The sequence below is a fragment of the Schistocerca gregaria genome, chromosome 6 (assembly GCF_023897955.1).
Source record: "Schistocerca gregaria isolate iqSchGreg1 chromosome 6, iqSchGreg1.2, whole genome shotgun sequence".
NCBI classification, from domain to species: Eukaryota; Metazoa; Arthropoda; class Insecta; order Orthoptera; family Acrididae; genus Schistocerca; species Schistocerca gregaria.
In genome coordinates this window covers 201,678,419-201,701,178 of record NC_064925.1, presented here as the reverse complement: position 1 = coordinate 201,701,178, position 22,760 = coordinate 201,678,419, and positions in this window count along the sequence as shown.

The following is a 22,760-nucleotide window of genomic DNA, read 5'->3' as shown; positions in this document are numbered from 1 at the left end:
AGATACTTATTACCTCTTAAATGTATGACCATGTTTGGTCCTTTAACGCTGTTTACCACATATGGGCCTTACCAATGACTATCTAATTTCTTTAATCTTCCTATGGTGGAGCTTTATTCCCTGGTTGAAATTCTTTTGGGTGTTGGGTCTTGTCATAGTATTTCTCATTCTTTAATTTAGAATGAGGTCATAACTCTCATACACTCTTTAAATTCAGGTACATAATCACTGTAATTATAAATTACCTCTGCTGAGTTCTTTTGCAAAATTTCTGGTGTATTACACACTCTTCCAAGGAACAACTCATGAGGTGTATAGTCCATTGCACTATGTGGTGTTGTATTAAATATGAATATCGCATATGGAATCAAAGACTCCCAGTTCATCAGTGCTCTGTCTATAAGGTGTCCGAGTGTTTCAGTTAAGGTTCTATGCATTTTCTCTAACACACCATTATTCTATGGGTGGTACTAAGACATCTGGATCTTCTCTATACTCAGTAGTTTGCATACTCTTTGCTTTGTTTCACTAATAAAGTAACTATCCATATCACTTAGTAGTATGGATGGTATGCCAAATTTTAAAATAATCTTTTCCACTAGAGCTCTTTCTGCCATTTTGGTATATTGCTTTTCAATAGGTTCTGCAACTAGGAATTTCATCAGTGCATCCTGAAAGGTAAATATGTACTTATTACCTTTGTGGAAGGGGGCGTACGAGGTCGACATCACATCTTTCAAAAACACACTCGGGTGTTGTTATTTCCAAGGATAATCTTATTCTTATGGCAGCTTTCACACTGACAAATATACTGTTCTATATATGCTTTCATATTATCCTCTCATATGTTATAACTATTCCCTGATGAACACCAGCTGGTGAATCACGAAAAATCTTTTAGAATCACTTTCTTTCCTCTGAACTCAAGCCTAGCAGCTGGTTCCTTCTCAGCTATGTCCCCTGCCATTGTAAGCTACTCGTTTCTTCAGCAAATCATATAGGGGTTTTGCACTTTTCTATAATTGCTTATAAAATGATGGTAGTACCCACCTAACTCTAAAAAGGCTTTTAACTGTGTAGTCATCTATGGTTGGGGGTACTGCTATACCACTTCAACCTTCTTTGGATCAGACTTTAACCCCTCTGCTGTAAGAACATGCCCCAAGAAAGTAGTATCTTTACACAAAAATTCACATTTATCTGCTTATAATTTTAAACTGTAAGTTCATAATCTTTCAAATACCTCCTCAAGATGACAATTATGCTCTTCTAGTGAGGAGCCAAATACTACATGTCATCTAGATAAATGAATACCTTTTCTCCTTGCAATCCCATTAGAATGTTATTCATTAGCTTCTGGAATGTACTAGGAGTTGTTTTCAAACCCTTGACACTCTACTGTACTCATAATGCCCATACGGCATACTAAATGCTGTTTTCTCCTTGTGTTTATCATGTAATAGCAGTTGACTATACTCCTTGGCTAAATCAAGTGTTGAGAAATACTTGGCTTTTTGTAGCCCATCTAAAATTCCATCTATCCTAGGAAGAGGATACACATTATTTACAGATATCTCGTTCAGGCATCTACAGTCTTCTAAAATCTGTCATTTTTGTTTCCTGCTAGCACCCATTTACTTTGGAATCCTTATAAGGGGAAAATTTCACCACTGCTACTTGGAACTATGTACCATCTTATAACATTTTATCAGTTTCCTTTGCAAGAACTGTTTTTGCTTTTTGGGTATTGTATATGACCTTGAACATATTATCTGATCTTCTGCTTCTGGTGTTAACTTTATTTCACACCTCAGCACTTCTGTTTGCATCAACTGGTCTCCTGGCAAGTGAAATATATCATTATACGCTATATATGTATTTCCATTATGGAATTTCTTTCTTCACTCTACTCTAAGATTCTCTTTTAACTTACTTGCCCTGGATTTTATCTCTGGCCTTACTCTAAATGCCTCTTCAGGTGGCACATACTCAGCCATCAGTACTGGACACTTCATTGATAATATCTCCTCTGCAGTGTTTAGCATATTTGTTACGCATGTGCCGTCATTTACTGATACCAGTGCTTCTTGTACGTACACTCCTGGTCTAATTTCTAGCTTAGGGATAATCACTTCTGACATATTCCTTAAGTCTACATTCGATTTAAAGATTGTCTCTTCTCTTGGTCTCATTATTATTCTTCGCCTTTTTTTCATATCTGTTCTTGTAAATTTTCTCTTGCACCAACATTTTCCTACTTTGGCGGCTACAACTGCAGCTGAATCATCACCTAGTTTTGCAGCTTCTGCTGCCATCAAACTGGCTCCAACCATGCTCGATAACACTATTCTTTGTCTTGTGGCTCCAACCACAATTGGACGAACACATTGCTCTCTAGTATTGCTCTTTTATGTTAAGCTTTCACTTTTCTGTGGCTCCTGCCACCATCAAACCAGCCCCAACCACATTCAACATAACTTTTTCTCTCTCTGTGGCTCCGAACCGCCATTGAGCAGCCACCTATTACGTTCGACACACCTTTAACTTATTCTGTGGCTCCAATCACAAATGAGCAAACGCATCGCTGACTAGTGGCTCATACCACATCTGCACTATAGTAACTGTTTCTCATGGGTTCTGTACCCTATCATTTATGTTTTTCCTTTGAAATTCTCTCTTCGGGAACTGTCGTTTCCTTGCAGTTCACAACTCAATTTGTTTCCCACAAGTCCATACGTTTTTTGTACCATAATTTATCATAGTATTCTGTCTGATTAGGAAATCCCTTCCTAATAGGCCTTCAAATGGAAGATCTACCTCTGCCCCTGTAACATGAACTGTGTGCCTTTCTAACAGATCTGTTGCGACTTGTAATTCAGTGGTTGTAGTACCGGTACTTTCCATCTTAGTAATGGTATTAACCATCCCTCTGATCCTAATACCTGCCTCTGGATTACACATTCCAACATTTCATAAACTTTCCTTTTTAACTAAACTGGTCTGTGTGCCACTATCTATTAAAAACCTCATCGGATTCCATTTTCCTATCATACACAGCAATTCTACAAAATTATTCTTATTTATGCAGTTGACTGTAAATATCTTGCATGAGAAGGTGCAAAGCGACTGTCTTATTGTGCCCTTTTCAGTTTTCAGCCTCTTATTATTTCTTTTTGCTAACCATGCACATTCATTGCAATGCCTGGCATAATGGCCTCTCTGGTTACACTTAAAGGATGTTGCATTACTTGATTGTGCACATTGAGTGCTGTGTCCCGACAACTTGCACTGGGAACACTTTACTGGCTTTAGACCCTGTTTCTCTACAATGGCCTATGAATTCTCATTCAATTTCTGCTAGCCTTTCTGCATTTTATCATTCTAATTTTGCTAGCTTCTCTGCCTTTTCTTTTTCCTGTTTACGTTTTCTTTCCACTTCTGTCTCAATTACTCTTACTTGTTTTTGCAGTTGACAATCTTTCACCATGTGACTTGGCTTACCACAGTTAAGGAAAGTCAGGTTTTTAGGTCTGTGTATCCTTGGTATCCTAACAACAGTTCTCCTTGGTATCCTAACAACAGTTCTCCTCATCAGCTATTCTTTTGCTGATGCAATAGCAATTTCCTCCGTAGAGGCAAAATCAATGGCCTCGGAGAGTGTTACCATCTGTCCTCTAGCCATTACTATTGTTTTAATTGTCCTCATAAAGTTCTTGTATGAATACTGCCCTGCCCAATTTCAGAACCAGAGCAATACCACCAGCTAACTCAGTTTTGGTCATTACATCTCCAGTTGCCTTTCTAAAATGATGCTGCAAGGCATCTATGTGTGAAACCCACTGTGCAATGCTTTCGCTATGTCCGTGTCTGCTTGCAAACAGTTTAAAAACATAATAATCTAAAATCTGTTTGCAACCCTAGTTTTCCACCAAAATAGCACATACACCTGTCAAAGTGGTTGTCCGATCCCTGAATAACAATTTACTCCCGGCAATTCCAATTATTCGTACCTTAATGAAATTGAGCAATACATCATGTTGATCAGGGGCCACTAACTCAAATCCACTGACGCAGTTATCTAGAAATTCATGTAACTGCACTTTAATACCATCAAAACATTATGGCAATAATTTCAGAGCACCACTTAAACTAATGTACTGACTAACTGGTGATGATTGTGCAACATTACTACCACTTACTTCTGTCTGTTCGTGTGACTGCATGCTATACCAACAACTTTTCTTACCTTATTTGATTTTTTCTGGAGTCTGCACTGCCTTCTGCCCCACCTCTATTGTCACATCACCTCCCAGCCATGTTGTTAACACTGTCGGCCCAGACCTGTCTGCCACGCGACTCCAATTACAGTACCTGCTTTCTTGCTGCTGTCAGACTCTTCTGGCTTGTCTGCTTAGTGATGTTACCATCTCCCTCTCTGGAACAGTATTCTCCCATGCCTCCTATGAAGTCAAACCCACATTATGGTGGACCTCCCTGGCCCATCCAAAGGTCTCGTGCAAGGCTACCTCTCTAGACTGGTGTGTTATTACGTCTCGTCATCGACCCGCCTCTCACGTAGTCGAACCCGCAACATAATGGACCTCCCTGGTCATCAGAATCATTTTCTTCATTGTTCTCTATTCTTTCTTCACCTCAAGACGCCTGCTACACCTCGTCTCAGTTTTAGTTACCAAAGCTGTCAATCTTTTCCTGACTTCGGGATGAGCACCATGAGAAGTCGACAACATCCTACACCTATTTCTCAAATCTGTGGCCTGGCCAACTGCAATACTGTGCAGAAACACAGTAAGGCTTTGGCTATCTGTAACCACAGTGTGACAGAAGGGATGCCTAATGCATGCTAAGAGCACAGAACAGGGTGCCTATTTTTGCCAACGCCACCAATTAGTTTGTCACATCTGTAGTGTCCTGTGAGTGGATCAGAACAGGAGCTGACGCTGTCTCCAGTCATGAAGTGGCTCATCCAACTTGTAGAGTTGGTGCCTGAGAATACAAGCTGAATTATTTCAGATAAGGAAACTCATTGGGAAAAGGGCTAGGAACTCTGAATAATAATTGAGACAGTAAAACAAAGTAGGATTGGAAACTACTGTCGAATCCTACAAGGTACTTACACACTGGCTAGGTACTTACACACTGGCTATGTTGTGCAATCATGCGTTCACCCTGTGCAGTTAAGAGCCACGAGAAACAATGTCCTGTCCCGAGGGCAGAGTAACGCAAGTCCAGCATCTGAAGCAGATTGAGATCGGAGTCAGAATCCCCATCAGCACTGGCAATGCTGCTTATATAGGCTCACATGATAAGCCTCCCACTTGATCATGCTCTGTCCTCTTGACCTCAGCTCCTTTCAGAAGCTTCTATCAACTGGTCATGTAGCCCACAGTACCCTTATCACAAACATGCAGTTCCTCCTGCTACCTGCCCTCAGAGACCACAAAATTTTTCTGTCAGCTGTTTTAGTCCATGCCTCTTCAAACTGATTCTTTATTTACTTTCATATGTACATTTTCAGAGTTCTCCATCAATTGGACTTTACATGTAGAATGACTGAAACCAGCTGATCAGAGCACATATTGTTAAGTAAGTTATTACAACAAACTTGAGCATGAGGCTACCTCTCTCTGACAAAAGCTGCTTTCAGATCTTGGTATGCCGCAGTCAATTTGACACCTTTCTGAAATCCAGATTCAGCCAATGTAGTGAGTATTAGCACTTGATTGCAGCAACTCCAGTTTTTTTTACACTCTTAGCTTGAGGTATTATTTTATCAATGACCTCTTGGATGTATTGAAAATTAGACTTCCCAATAATTTATGTCATGATCGGTAAAGATGGCCAACAGCCTAGCCACATCAGTTCCTTTTTTTCCCCTTATTTCAGAATTGCAATTACGTCAGTTCTCTTATACATCATAGGTAGTTTTTGAGTTCGCAAAATTTCACTGAAAAATTCAAGGAGCCATTGTTTTGTGCAGGGGCCTAAAGCTTTAAGGAAATCTGAATGCCCTCCAGCAGTTTTGTTAGTCTTTGGAGAGCTCTGAGCTAAGTTAAGTTCACACTAGCCAAAGTAACATGCGTACTGGGGTAAACATTCAGAAAATATATCTTTGCATATAGCTGTTTCTTCACAGTTTGTTCATATGCAAATAATCTCATGAATTATTTTGCCATCAAGTACACAAAAATAAACTGAAGAACCATAAAATTAACTACTAATAATCATTTGCAGTTTAATTCTTATTTTAGTTTATAAGCAAATGTATTTCACTCAATTGTTTTAGGTATCTTCAGCTGTCTTACAAGGATAAAAATTCTATTCATCCAAATTTCAATCAAATAAACAATTTCAAGAATTTAACCATTTGAATAAAACCCAGCTAAGTTAAATTTCACAGTGAGAAAACTGAATGTGAAAACAAACAGAACAACAACAATTGGTTGATTGAAACAAATACCATGACAATCCTTTAAATTATTTTAGATTTGCACCTGTTAATAATAAAGCCTTACAAACACATAGGCTAACAATTGAAATGAAGTTTCCTATAACCTATGGTCAGACTTGATGCACTGAAGTACACAATATGTACCCCTCCCTCCCCATATTACGTTAGAAGTATGATGTAGTGAATGAGTGATACTATGTTTAGAAAACCCGCCCCATACCTTTCCCCTCTCCAGCATTTCACTACTCAATGGGATGTCAGACATTTCTGTTTCAGTATAATAAATTTATAAATATACAGGGTGATTCAAAAAGAATACCACAACTTGAGGAATTTAAAACTCTGCAACGACAAAAGGCAGAGCTAAGCACTATCTGTCGGCGAATTAAGGGAGCTATAAAGTTTCATTTAGTTGTACATTTGTTCGCTTGAGGTGCTGTTGACTAGGAGTCAGCGTCAGTTGCTGCTAAGATGGCGACCGCTCAACAGAAAGAATTTTGTGTTATTGAGTACGGCAGAAGTGAATCGACGACAGTTGTTCAGCGTGAATTTCGAACGAAGTATGGTGTTAAACCTCCTGATAGGTGGTGTATTAAACGTTGGTATAAACAGTTTACAGAGAATGGGTGTTTGTGCGAAGGGAAAAGTTTTGGATGGCCGAGAACGAGTGATGAAAATGTAGCACACATCCAGCAAGCATTTGTTCGCAGCCCAGGAAAATCGACTCGCAGAGCTAGCAGAGAGCTGCAAATTCCACAATCAACTGTATGGAGAGTCCTACAAAAAAGGTTAGTTATGAAACCTTATCGTCTGAAATTGGTTCAAGCACTGTCTGCAGCTGATATGATTAAAATAATCGATTTCTGTGATTTTATCCTTGCTCAAATGGAAACAGATGAATCTTTCATTTCAAAGATTGTGTTTAGTGATGAAGCAACTTTCCACACTAACAGGAAAGTCAACCGTCACAATGTCTGTATATGGGGCACTGAGAATCCGCGGGAAACAACTCAGTATGAACGTGACTCGCCTAAGGTGAAAGTTTTCTGTGCCATTTCAGCCAATAAAGTTTTTGGTCCCTTTTTCTTCGAAGGTGCTACTGTAACTGGACTACAGTATCTGGAGATGTTAGAAAATTGGCTGTTGCCTCAGCTCGAACAAGAAGCACAACAATTCATATTTCAGCAGGATGGAGCACCACCACATTGGCACTTATCTGTCCGTAACTACCTGAACGTCAACTACCCGAGGTGATGGATCGGCCGCCAGGCAGCCCGTGACAGAGCACTTCATCACTGGCCTCCAAGAAGCCCTGATCTGCGATTTTTTCTTATGGGGGTATGTTAAGGATATGGTGTTTCGGCCACCTCTCCCAGCCACCATTGAAGATTTGAAACGAGAAATAACAGCAGCTATCCAAACTGTTACGCCTGATATGCTACAGAGAATGTGGAACGAGTTGGAGTATCTGGTTGATATTGCTCGAGTGTCTGGAGGGAGCCATATTGAACATCTCTGAACTTGTTTTTGAGTGAAAAAAAACTTTTTAAATACTCTTTGTAATGATGTATAACAGAAGGTTATATTATGTTTCTTTCACTAAATACGCATTTTTAAAGTTGTGGTATTCTTTTTGAATCACCCTGCATATTTATTTTTATCGCTGTTAATACAGAGTATATGTATGCTCATGCCATTTTGTTATGTAACTGCACAGGTTCTCTTAAAGTTTCTACAGTGTATCACAGTTTGTAGCTAATGCCAACACAAGATCAGCCGACAACCAGTGTACATGAGGTGAGCATAATAGTTAACAGCCCTAAAACACTCGCAATAAGCAACATCAGGGGTAGGCTGCACAGGGTGTGGTAAACCATCATGGAAATGAAATGATGAGGAACCGTGTTCAGTAACTGATGCTTTCATCGCAACTAACGCTCACCAATGCCCAAGCCGCCGTGATGGAACATATGGCTACTGCTCAGTCACAAAACTCCTGACAGCAAACAACTGACAGTGCGTCAGTTTCAAGCAAGCAGCCGAGGGCATCTCATACTGATTTTTTGTGACAGAAAACTTTTCAGGAACCACATTTCTGGTCACAGGGGGTGACACTTAATTGAATTGCTTCAACACACATTTAACACAGAGGATACAACAGCACAGATGCCGACAGCAGCTAACAACTCATCTATTTCCATGTATGGAAGGAATTAATGGGACTGAGCTGAAAATTCACACGTTGTTTATTTTAATGGAACTTCCTAGTAGCTGAAATCATGGAGCCAATTCTAGGTGCGGACATAAGTCATCAAATACAGGACAGTATAAGGGCACCTCAGGGATCTTTCCACTTCCTACCTTTCTTTTTGCATCACATGGCACATATGCAGTGACTCCAGAGCATTTAATGCAAAGATTGTGCTGGACACAACCTGATTCTGCATATAGCACACTTCAATAACAATTGCACATGTCTGGATATTTAGCATCATCGACTGTGAGAAAGTTTACTAAATAAATACCAGTTGCCATAGATGTGAAGAAAACAGCCATTGTAATGCCATTGGGCTTGTTCAACTACCAATTCTTGCAAAATGGATTTAAGTATGTGGCAAATACTGTCAACTATTTTTCCACAAAGTTCTTAGAGGTTTGGACTTTTCATTTTGACAGCTTAATGTTCTCAGGATCACAGAGCAATGTGAAAAGCACTTCACACAAATTTTCAAGCAACTCAAACACTACAGAATAGTCATAAACAAAGAAAATGCTCTCTGAGCAAAGAAGAAGTGGACTACCTCAGTCTCCAAGTGCCAGCTGCAGGTATCTTGCCACTGCTACAGACAGTGCAAAGCATTTGAAACACATCAGTTCCATAAACATACAAGCAACTGAGACTTTTTTTTAAAAAAAATGCTGATCTGCTACCATTGGTACATGCTCAAAGCCACTGACCTGCAAGCACCACTGATGGACATTTTAGAAGGAAAACATACATCTGGAAGAAGGACATTGAAGTAACACAGATGACATTACACGGACTCCATAAACTCATGCTGTGCTTCTTACGCACTTGCATCATGACGCACCACTGGCATTAATTGTAGACACCAGTAAGAAAGCCATTGCAGCAGCAAGTCAGAGGAATGGTGTTTTTCCACAAATGTTCTGAACCACCAGCTACCATTCCATTAGTAATGGGATGATAGAACGGTTCCACAAAACTATCAAAGAGGCTTTAATGTGCAACGACAGCCATCAGAACTAGTGCATGGTGAAAAGATTATGAGTTCCAGCCAAGTCTGTCTCCACTAAGTCCCAGCAACTCCCAACCCCAGAAGCCACAATGGAATTCAGTTAACTGCTACAGAAAAGGAGGGCATAAGCTGCAGAATCATGGGGACTAAATGGGTTTTTGTACACAAAGAGCTGCAGTCGACACTGCAAGTCTGAGTGAGAGACAATAGTGTATGACAGCTCTTGCAGCCACATTAGATAGGACCTTAGAAAGTGCTCCACCAAAATAGAGTAAACTGCAGAGAAAAGATAGTATCAACTGAATGCCTCAAACCAGCACATGTAGAAACAATAGCCACACACCAATCACCCATAGTCTTAGTGCAGACTCCTCCAAATACTGACAGGTCACATATTCCTAAACCTCAAATGCCTACAAACTCCGAAGAACAGGATAATGCTTCGAGCATTCGCTGTCACATGGACTGGCAGGTCCATCAAGTTACCAGTTCTTCCATTCCTGGTGCTCCAGGTTTCGAGGAGGGGGGAGCTGGTGTAGCTACCTTGGCAATCAAAACATCGATTATTAAGAGTGTAGGGTGGGATCTCTGCTACCAAGTTTAATTTCTTGTACGCGTGCTGTAAAGTGCACCTAGCAAGTGTTTAATAAATGTCTAGTGTTTGATTTATTCTGCAATCAATTCTGTTTGGAAGTCTTTACATACCTGTAACTAAACTGCAGTGTTGTGGTTACATATGGGTACTGTACAATATTTTACTATGTTGTATGAAACAACAAGATTTAAATGACATAACAGATACACATGCTGCTGCTGTTGTTGTTGTTGTGGTCTTCAGTCCTGAGACTGGTTTGATGCAGCTCTCCATGCTACTCTATCCTGTTTTAGGACTGTAATTAAGTTTTGTATAGAAAGTTCATGTTTTAATATTAATAATCTGAATGTACATTAGTTTTGTGAAATACTGTTATCGGTATACTATTTTATTATAAGTATGTATTGAGTGACAATCCAAAATAATTACCTATTTTACATCCTTAATGTGATGCTAGCATACCACATGTTACCTTCATTACTCAAATACACATTGACCTTCAGGCAGACTTGAATAATGGTCTCCAAGGTGTTCTAGGTTAATCCCAGTCATTTCTTGTTTGGGCATGTATGTACATCCTACAGCAGTTGAGTACAACATGTGAAGTTTGTATTTCATTTCCATGCATTCGTGAAAACACCTTTAAAATTATGAGATAGTTGTACAAAAATGGATGCATAATGTACCACTGTATTATGTACAGCTGCTTCATGTGTCTACAATGTGATTTTGTAAACGTCTCTAAATACCTCTTAATGATGCCATATGTTTTATAACTTACAGTCAGCTCTAAGTAAGCCATACCATACTTGCACTGGATATTGTAGACATCTTTTTCATGGAGCCGCATGTCAACTTTCACCATACCTAACAATGCACGTTTTCAGAGATGGACGGAAATTGCATTTAATGTTACATCAAGCCAGGATTCTGCTGATTTGGTTCAGTATCATGGGTTCAGTAAAGCAGTGTTCTCAGCCCTTGGTATCAAACAAAATCAGCGGAATTCTGGCTCAACAGAACATTAAATGTGTCTTCTGTCACCTCTGAAAATGTGTTGCTGTTACTCTACACTATCTTCTATTTCATGCATTGGGAAAGAGGATATTACGTCATGGAGCTTTGCCCCATCTGCCTCGCACAGATGAACATGTAGCTCAGATGTTATCTGAATTTCTGTATAAGAATTTATATCTATTAGGATCAACTGTAATTCCTTTGGGTGAGTCCCTCTGTCACCTCCCAGTGCCACATGTGATGCAGCATGTAACATCCAGAGGCAACAAAACCATTAATTCTGCAATGATGCAAAAACATGAGTGGAGCAGTCTTCAACTGTGGTATTATCAACCCTTTAACTGCTCTGGACGTGTTAACGTGCGCGCCATTGTACCTGTCCCTGTGTGCTCTGAACGTGTTTACGCACCCCACCAGTCCTCCTACCTGGTACTCTAAACGTGTCTACGTGCAGACACGTCGAAGTACCATGTACAAGGGACTGGTGGCACGCATAAACATGTTCAGAGCACACAGGGACAGGTACAAAGGCGTGCGCATTAACACGTCCAGAGCAGTTGACGGGTTCAGGGGAAATGGAACACACTATCCCAACAATGTTAAATTTAGTGACTTCGCTTACTTGTATTTCAGGAACCACTGTAGCCATTGACATGAAACTTTTACAGGACATTAAACTGTATATTCTGAGTCTGCTGAACTACAATAATTGCTTTTCAGCCACTGCTTTTGGAAATACAGTTTTTTAATTACACAGTTAAAATTTTGTGCACTTTTTTGTATGTTATCCTAAATAATTTTAATTATACACAACATTATGTTGTTCTTTTAGTTCTGTAGACTCAGGATATGTATGTCATTACTCCCTGAAAATTTGAATACTCTACTCAAAGTGATTTCTGAGATTTAGGGAAAAATGCAACAGAAAATGTAAATTTCCTGGAACAGCTTCTTAAGTTTCAAAAGACTGTAACTCACTTAATGCATGCTTATTTTTTTTATTTTTAGTCACTCAGTAGCACCCTGCACCATACTGTATATCATCCTCTTGATCTTTTTTGGAGTTTTTCTTCTTTCTTGACTCCTTAGTGGCCAACTGTGTTGCAGACTCTGCTTTAATCAATGCAAACCTTGTCCATCTGTTCAAGTTCTTTGATGCAGTTTGCTCCAGGATTAATTCCCGTATGCTGTAGCACTTTCACCCTACCAATGTTGCCATCAGTAAAAGCAATAACAGCATCACTGACTGCCCACTTTAGTGTCTTCATTCCAACAAAAACATTTTTTGGTAAGCGAGTCCATGTAAGATTATTGAAAGACTCTCATTGGGATTTTGAGTCTGACCATGAAGACACTTTTTCAGTAATTCAGGATTTGCCAGCTCTCTGTAAATAGGTTGTATGATATCCATGACTGCTGCTGGAATAATATGTTTATGGCTGTATGAACTGTTTGAGTACTGGGTATTGCGGTAATTGCACAATGAATCAGGTCCAGGAAGGTAAAGGTGGTGTACTGGTTTTTCATCAGTTGACAGTCTGTGGAAGAAGGTAGCCCATACTACCTCCTTCATTTTCAACAAATCCTCAGTGTTATTTCTAATGGCCATTCCATATACTTCTGTAGTTCATCAATCACTTTGTCTGTCAGCTTGCCCCTTAAGAGTTTTTACCATCAGAAAGTTTCTTGTTTCTCAAACTTTGTTTCAACTTCCTCCACCTGGTGCCCATCATCTTCTGGACATGATCAACACATTCCAGTTTTGTGATAATAATCTCACCATAAGGCTGAATGGCTACTACACTGTCATATGCTTAAGAGTCTCCATCACCTAAGAACTTACTGTAACACACTCCCCCTTTCATTCACAGATAGACTAAAAATTTCAATAGCTGCAGAGGCCTCTCTACCACCACTTGTTCCTTCATAATTTCTGTCACAGATGTGCCATCTTCATTCCCTGATTTATACTTATAACAACATTTGGTTAAAATCTGGCAATCTAATACCTTTCCAGTATCCACAATAGTCACCGTAGCAACTGAATTCTTATGCCATTTACATATGTCTGCCTGTGTGTGTGTGTGTGTGTGTGTGTGTGTGTGTGTGTGCGCGCGCACGCGCATGAGTGCATACCTGTCCTTTTTTCCCCCTAAGGTAAGTCTTTTCGCTACCGGGATTGGAATGACTCCTTACCCTCTCCCTTGCAACCCACATCCTTCCCTCTTTCCTGATGAAGCAACCTTGTGTGTGTGTGTGTGTGTGTGTGTGTGTGTGTGTGTGTCATTAGGAGTAGGATTAGGATCATTTTTCTTCATGGCAAAGTGATATTTCCAGCAGAGTGTATGAGTGTAGGACTGTAAATCCTTGACGAGGACTGTTTGGTTGAATCTGGGAGTAGGGCTGAAGGTGAGACATACCAACAATTAAAGGGAACAGCCATGGGTACCTGGATGGCCCCCTCGTACGCCAACCTGTTTATGGGTTGCTTAGAGGAAGCCTTATTGGTTACCCAGGCCTGCCAACTCAAAGTTTGGTATAGATTTATTGATGACATCTCCATGATCTGGACTCACAGTGAAGAAGAACTCCAGAATTTCCTCTCAAACTTCAACTCTTGCTAAGAAATTACCAGCAACAAGAGACCTCCTACAATCACTCAATGAAGACACATTCCCATACACAGGAGCAAGGTCAACAAACAGCCACAGATTGCTGGTTACCCAGTCTGTCACATCATTTACATGTAAGGAGACTAAGAGCAGTCCTGTTACACTCTCCTGGGCACTCCTGACAATATCCTTGAGTCTGACGAACATTTGCCATCGAGGACAATGTACTGGGTCCTATTACTTAAGATGTCTTCTAGCCATTCTCATATCTGGGAACCTATTCCATATACTTTTACTTTTGTTTGTTAACAGTCTGCAGTGGGGTACCATTTTAAATTCTTTCTGGAAATTTAGTAATATAGAATCTTTCAGTCACCCTACATACAAAGTTTGCAAGATATCATGTGAGAAAACAGTTAGGTGAGGCACAAGTGATGCTTTCTAAATCCGTGCTCATTTCTGAACAGAAGGTCTTCCATCTCAAGGTAATTTATTGTATTTGAATTGAGAGTAGATGCAAGAATTCTCCTGCAGACGGGTGTTTCATCTTCAACTTCTCCTTCCACAAATTAATTTGGCTGTTTAGTATTTCCCTCATTGTCTTTGTGTTCCTATCATCAACAAATTTTATAAAGAGGATGGTTTCCAGATGGGCCTAGAGCTGCAAAACATTCACATCCTGTTTAGTCTTTTCTTTGCTCTTTTCTTCTGTTGTTATAAAAGCAAAGGAGAGAACCTGCTCGCTTACTAATGTTTGCAGTTTTTCATTTCCTACCCGTCTGTCAATTTTGGCTTGTAGATTTCACATTTTTTGACCACATCTGGAACATTTACTTATGCATGCATGTTCCTCAACCTATGACTCTCAGCTCAGAGTTCCTCATCATTACCTTTGAGTTTGCCTCTTTCAAGTGCATAGGGTAGTTAATTCTTAATTTTTGTGGTAAGTATCATGCTCAATTTTCTCAGATTTCTCTATTAAAGTTCCCTGGACACTTCCTCTACAATTCTGCCTATGACAGTCTTTCCTCAGATCTGTGGTAGAGAGCACTTGACACTTCCATAGTGGCCATGCTTACAGATTGAAGGTCCACTCATCTTCTGTGGGGATCTTCATTAGCAAAGCAGCAGTACGAAGCTGCACTGTTTGGAAGACCACAGGTTGCCTCTGTCTGTTGAGGTAGCTGTCAAGGTGGGCACAGCCACTAGGGGTAATGAACGATGGCTCCTGCTACATTGGCTGCCACTGCTGATGGGAGTGTAGTGCTGTGCTATATACAGACACACAAGAACTGACATGACCTGAGATGCTGATTGCAAGAGCAACACATGTCGTACAAGTGCCAACAGATGAATGCTTTGCAAAACTATAACCATTCACTTTGTGTAAATTACACTATTTATAAATTACACTACTTATGGGATAAACAAGAAATGCAGTAAGTCACAAAACATTCCCAGCAGTCACAAACATAAATACTGGAACTTTCTGCAATTAGTTTCAACTTATGAATATGACGTCTGAATACGGAGCCACAGCACCCTGTGACTGACTTGGCTGCCATATTACTTCGTATCATACACCAGATCTGCTATAACTTCTGCACATTTTATGTGGGCATGGTCACAACCACCTGTGGGGTAGATCAGAGTTGTCCAGTCAGCAGTGGAACATAGCGCTGAGCACAGCATTCTCAACTTCAATGGTTGCTTCACAACCTGTGCCCTTTGGATTCTTCCTCCAGTATCAGCTTTTCTAAATTTTCCTTGAAACACTTTTCCTTCAACCCATAGTCCTTCAGACCTCAATCTCAGCGAGCCCCCATCCCATAACAGACAGTCATGTGGAGTGCTTCTGAAGAAGTTTTCTGAAAGATGTCTTGAGCAGCTAGTTCAGCTGTCCACACGTAATGGAAATATCTTAGACCTTGTAGCTACAAATATGTCAGATCTTGTAAATATTTTTCACGGGTTTGCCACCGGATCACGTTGTGCAAATTCCAAAATATTTCCTCGAGCAACTGTCCGACAACATCTTCAGGTGGTTCAACCTTGCTCGAGGCTAAGTATGATTAAGGGAATCCGCACACCGATGTCCCGTTTTTATAACACAAGTGCGAAGAACGCACAGCTGCGGAAATTGTGCATGCGGTGATTTGCCCTATTCAAACTCCCTCTGCCGAAAATCACAGAGCGGCTCTCCCGCACGTGCACAACACACTGCGTTTGTCAACAGTGTAGCCAGACATTACTCACCAACTGCCGTACTAGGCCAGTGTTACATGACGGGCCTGTTATCAAAGATTCTTGATTTTTGCGTTGTGATTTAATAGTAGCCAATGCAGTGTTCCAGGCTGTACTAAGCTGATATCCCGTATCCTTGTTGATGAGATTATCGGCTGTACGGACATGTATTGCTTCCTTAATGATGCAGTCCCAGAAAGATGATGCTGGGGTTAAAACTTCCGTCTTTTCATAAATCATACAATGTCCTGTAATCAGGCGGTGCTTCGCAATTGCCGACTTTTCTGGTTGACAAAGGCTTGTATGACACTGATGTTCATCGCAGTGTTCTTGTACTGTGCGGCATGTCTGGCATATATTCGATGCCCCACACTGACAAGGAATCTTTTACACACCACATTTCCTCAGTCCAAAGTCATCCTTAACCAAACCCAACAGGTTTATCAGTTTTGCAGATGGTTGAAAAACACACTTAATTCCGTATCTTCCGAGGACTCTACAGATTCTTGACAACATGGCACTAAAATTGGCAAACAGGCCACCAGTGAGGAAGCAACAGCGGGCAGCTCGGTGGCTCCCAGCGAAGTAGCACTGAATCAATGGGGAAGAAGACTGCTGAGCTGGCTGTTGGCGCAATCCTGATGACGCGGCCCTACAAGGCTGACACACAACAGCGTGTTGCACTGGGTCGCTGGGGCGGTGGCCTCAGCATTGTGGGACTGAGGTGAACAGGGCACTGAAGTTGAAACAAATAAATAATTTGGAAATTCTGTCCAGCCCCCATACGCAAAAAGGGAAAACGAAGAAGTTCCTCACGAGGTATCCAGGGCCATAACAAGTTGTTGAAACCACATCTTCCACTAATGTTAAGCTTCAGCTGCCAACTAGAACAGCTGTAGTACACATTGGGCAGTTACGGCCATTTGAGGATTGCCCGGATGTGATTCCAGGTGTGTCACATGAAGTAAAGAGGAAGAAAGAGAGAGTGAAGAGAGGGTATAAGCACAGAGAAAACCAGGAAGATAGAGTACTGCATGAAGTACCGTATGCTTTGCGATCCAGAAAGGAGTATGATAATTGTAGTTTTGTTTTGTTTTCTTGTCATGTATCATTGGGTTTGCGTAGAGTAATTAGGCTTTGTATTTACATATGTTGTATGTGTTTTCGAGTTTTGTGGGCCTAAGAGGGGCAGCAGTCTTTTTGGAGAGGGGGGAACGGTGATGGTGATCCCTGTCCTCATGTCACTGAAAAGGGAAGTGTAGCGTCTGACATATGTAGAGTGTTGTTGGAGGCGAAATCAAAAGCGGGTCTGGAGAAATAAATGCGTCGGAGTACATTTTGCCACAAAGTTGTAATAAATAAGTGTTGAACGATGTCAGAGTCATATGATTTCCTGTTTACATTTTTAGTTATTGACAGTGCTGGGTCAGGAAAGTCGTGTTTATTGCACCAGTCAGTATAATGTAAATTTAAGGATGAAATTAGTCACACAATTGGTGTTGAGTTTGGATAAAAAATAGTGAATGTTGGAGGAAAATCTGTGAAGCTACAAATATGGGACACATGCATGGTGCAGTTATTTTTAGCCAGGGGAAAAGTAATAGACTGTCCAAGGAACGTCATGGAGCAAAAATTGAACTTGCAACGGGTCGGGATGCATTGGATCTTCTCCACCTACGTGAATTTGGTAGTAGTGGCAAACTGTTTTGAGTGGGGAGTATTTGCAGAAGTGAAACGTACAGAGCTTGAGGGGAGCAGAATTTTAATGTATGGAACTACGTGTAACATAATAGGACCAACCTTCTACCTGCCACCGTCAATTTCAGGTGTCACACAATTGAATGTTACGAAGCCACAGCTGTACTGGCCAGAGGGGAGCAGCATTTTAATCTATGGAACTAAGTGTAACATAATAGGACCAACCTTCTACCTGCCAGCGTCTACATCTACATCTACAACCATACTCCGCAAGCCACCTGACGGTGTGTGGTGGAGGGTACCCTGAGTACCTCTATCGGTTCTCCCTTCTATTCCAGTTCGTGGAAAGAAGGATTGTCGGTATGATTCTGTGTGGGCTCTAATCTCTCTTATTTGATCCTCATGGTCTCTTCGTGAGATATACGTAGGAGGGAGCAATATACTGCTTGACTCTTCGGTGAAGGTATGTTCTTGAAACTTTAACAAAAGACCGTACCGAGCTACTGAGCGTCTCTCCTGCAGAGTCTTCCACTTGAGTTTATCTATCATCTCCGTAACGCTTTCGTGATTACTAAATGATCCTGTAAAGAAGCGCGCTGCTCTCTGTTGGATCTTCTCTATCTCTTCTATCAACCCTATCTGGTACGGATCCCACACTGCTGAGCAGTATTTAAGCAGTGGGCGAACAAGCGTACCGTAACCTACTTCCTTTGTTGTCGGATTGCATTTCTGTAGGATTCTTCCAATGAATCTCAGTCTGGCATCTGCTTTACCGATGATCAACTTTATACGATCATTCCATTTTAAATCACTCCTAATGCCTACTCCCAGATAATTTATGGAATTAACTGCTTCCAGTTGCTGACCAGCTATTTTGTAGCTAAATGATAAGGGATCTATCTTTCTATGTATTCACAGCACATTACACTTGTCTACATTGAGATTCAATTACCATTCCGTGCACCATGCGTCAATTCACTGCAGATCCTCCTGCATTTCAGTACAATTTTCCATTGTTAGAACCTCTCGATACACCACAGCATCATCCGCAAAAAGCCTCAGTGAACTTCTGATGTCATCCACCAGGTCATTTATGTATATTGTGAATAGCAACGGTCCTATGACACTCCCCTGCGGCACACTTGAAATCACTCTTACTTCGGAAGACTTCTCTCCATTGAGAATGACATGCTGCGTTCTGTTATCTAGGAACTCCTCAATCCAATCACACAATTGGTCTGATAGTCCATATGCTCTTACTTTGTTCATTAAACAACTGTGGGGAACTGTATCGAACGCCTTGCGGAAGTCGAGAAACACGGCATCTACATGTGAACCCATGTCAATGGCCCTCTGGGTCTCGTGGTCGAATAGCGCGAGCAGGGTTTCACACGATTGTCTTTTTCGAAACCCATGCTGATTCCTACAGACTAGATTTCTAGTCTCCAGAAAAGTCATTATACCGAACATAATACATGTTCCAAAATTCTACAACTGATCGGCGTTAGAGATATAGGTCTATAGTTCTGCACATCTGTTCGACGTCCCTTCTTGACAACGGGGATGACCTGTGCCCTTTTCCAATCCTTTGGAACGCTACGCTCTTCTAGAGACCTACGGTACACCGCTGCAAGAAGGGGGCAAGTTCCTTTGCGTACTCTGTGTAAAGTCAAACTGGTATCCCATTAGGTCCAGCGGCCTTTCCTCTTTTGAGCAATTTTAATTGTTTCTCTATCCCTCTGTCGTCTATTTCAATATCTACCATTTTGTCATCTGTGTGACAATCTAGAGAAGGAACTACAGTGCAGTCTTCCTCTGTGAAACAGCTTTGGAAGAAGACATTTAGTATTTTGGCCTTTAGTCTGTCATCCTCTGTTTCAGTACCATTTTGGTCACAGAGTGTCTGGACATTTTGTTTTGATCCACCTACTGCTTTGACATAAGACCAAAATTTCTTAGAATTTTCTGCCAAGTCAGTACATAGAACTTTACTTTCGAATTTATTGAACGCCTCTCACACAGCCCTCCTCACACTACATTTCACCTCGCATAATTTTTGTTTGTCTGCAAGGCTTTGGCTATGTTTATGTTTGCTGTGAAGTTCCCTTTGCTTACGCAGCAGTTTCCTAACTCGGCTGTTCCACCACGGTAGCTCTTTCCCATCTCTTACGCATCTCTAACGCATATTGTATGATGGTTTTGAACTTTGTCCACTGATCCTCAACACTATTTGTGCTTGAGACAAAACTTTTGTGTTGAGCTGTCAGGCACTCTGTAATCTGCTTATTGTCACTTTTGCTAAACAGAAAAATCTTCCTACCTTTTTTAATATTTCTATTTACGGCTGAAATCATCGATGCAGTAACCGCTTTATGATCGCTGATACCCTGTTCTGCATTAACTGTTTCAAATAGTTCGGGTGTTTTTCACCAGAAGGTCTAATATATTATTGCCATGAGTCGGTTCTCTGTTTAACTGCTCAAGGTAGTTTTCAGATAAAGCACTTAAAAATATTTCACTGGATTCTTTGTCCCTGACACTCGTTGTGAACGTTTGAGTCTCCAAGTCTATATCCGGAAAATTAAAATCTCCACCCAGAACTATAACACGGTGGGGAAATCTACTCGAAATTTTTTCCAAATTATTCTTCAGGTGCTCAGCCACAACAGCTGCTGAGCCCGGGGCCTATAGAGACATCCAATTACCATGTCTGAGCCTGCTTTAACCGTGACCTTCACCCAAACCATTTCACATTTCAGATCTCCGTCAATTTCCTTTGATGCTATTGCACTTCTTATCGCTATAAACACGCCTCCCTTTTCACTGTCCAGTGTCAATTTCAGGTGTCACACAATTGAATGTTACGCAGCCACAGCTGTACTTGCCAGATGCCACTTTAGATTTTTGCCAAGGTAGAATTTGACCTTGTTAAAACATACTCTGGAGCCATGTATGTTGAGATCCATAAACCAGTTCATTTTAGAGCAAGAGGGCACATAACAGCCTAACAGCTTGTGCAAAATGTTGCTCAGTATAGGGGAAAGGCAACGGCATAGAACGATCATTTTGAGCACCTCTGTGCCAAGTGTCATCGCAGCCTTAACTTTGTTATATGTTGTTTTCTTTCTAATCAGGTGGAGAGCTAAATCAAAGAGGGAACCAAGGGTTGTCAAAGTCCCAGTGGATTGGATACCGAGGGCGTGAGATGAGCAAGCAAGGGGTTGATAGAGCAGTGGTTGTCCAGTAAGGAATTTTTACATTTTGTTTCATGTCATGGTTTCAGGGGGCACTAGACCACATTTAAGTTTTCCAATAGTAAGGAAATACACCATGGGTGCTGACCCCAACAAGTTAAGAGCTAGTTAATGGTCGACCCAGGGACCGGGACTTTCCGAAGAGGGGAATAATGTAGCGGCACCACAGTTTAAGATAGAAAAGTTAGATTCGGTGCAACATTTCTGACTGCATAAGTTACAGCCAGGTGTTGGCCTGTTGAAAGTCAGTGACGCTGACCAGTGGTTGCGAAGTAGAAAAGAATAAACACAGTGGTATGCATGCCGCAAGTTACAGGCAGAAGGGACCCACTGCTGCAACCTAGGTGTTGTGAGTACAGGACTTGGAGTGGCACTTTAGCAAAACAGACACACAGCCCCATATAAATAGGTGCGGGTTTCTAATGAGATTCATTCAAGTGTGGCAGCTCTCCTGGACGGCAGAGCGTGTCACACCACCAACTACACACAGCAGCATATGGGGCGCCAGTGCTCCAGTCCACGGTGGGTTGCTGGTTCGACCCTCTGAGGCCGACATGGGGTCTGTAGCCAGCCAGCCAGCGGCATGCCATTCCATGGTCCACTACCGCGAGCAATCGTCGTGGTTTTCAACACATGCCGGAGGCATCCCAAAGCAAGGTTTGCAAATTAGGGTGCCGGATCGCAGGCACTTGTGGTCAAAGTGATCTCAGTTACGCCAGCAAGGAAGGAAGCAGCGGGCCGCTCAGCGGCTCCCAGCGGAGCAGCACTGAGTCAATGGGGAAGAAGACTGCTGAGCTATCTGTCAGTGCAGCCCTGACGACGCGGCCCTACAAGGCCGACACACAGCAGTGCGATGCACTGGGTCGGTGGCCTCAGCATCGGGGACCTGCGACGTGAACCGAGGTGAATGGGGCACTGTAGTGGAAACAAGTCAATCATTTGCAAAGTTCGGATGAGTCTTAATATGGTGTCTTCTACCTCTTCCCACTACATTTGGTCATCCTGATACATTCTGTGGCAGAATTCACAACTACAAAAGAAAGACATCGAAGCAATTCAGAGGGGGCAGCCAGATATGTTACTGGTAGGTTCCAACAACATGCTAGTGTTACACAGATGTTTCGAGAACTCAAAGGAGTCCCTGGAGGAAAATCTATGTTCTTTTCGAGGAACACTATTGAGAAAATTTAGAGAATCAACATTTGAAGCTGACTGCAGGATGATTCTACTGCCTACAACATACATTGCTTGTAAGGACCACAAAGATAAGACATGAGAAATTAGGGCTCATATGGAGGATGGAGGCATATAGACAGTCTTTTTTCCCTCACACTTTTTGTGAATGGAACAGGAAAGGAAATGACTAATAGTGGTACAGGGTACCTTCCTCCGTGGTGGCTTGCGGAGTGTTTATGTAGGTGTTGACATATAATGTGCCTTTTGGTGGTTCAGTGTCTTCCTTTCAATATTTATATTCCATCAAGAACTTCCCACTAGCATATCTACAATAAAAATTCTTATCATTAAACTAAACTGTCTTAATATAGGAAGAGTAATAAACTTCTTCACATCAAGTTCAAAATTAGCACAACGGCCAACCACAAACATTTC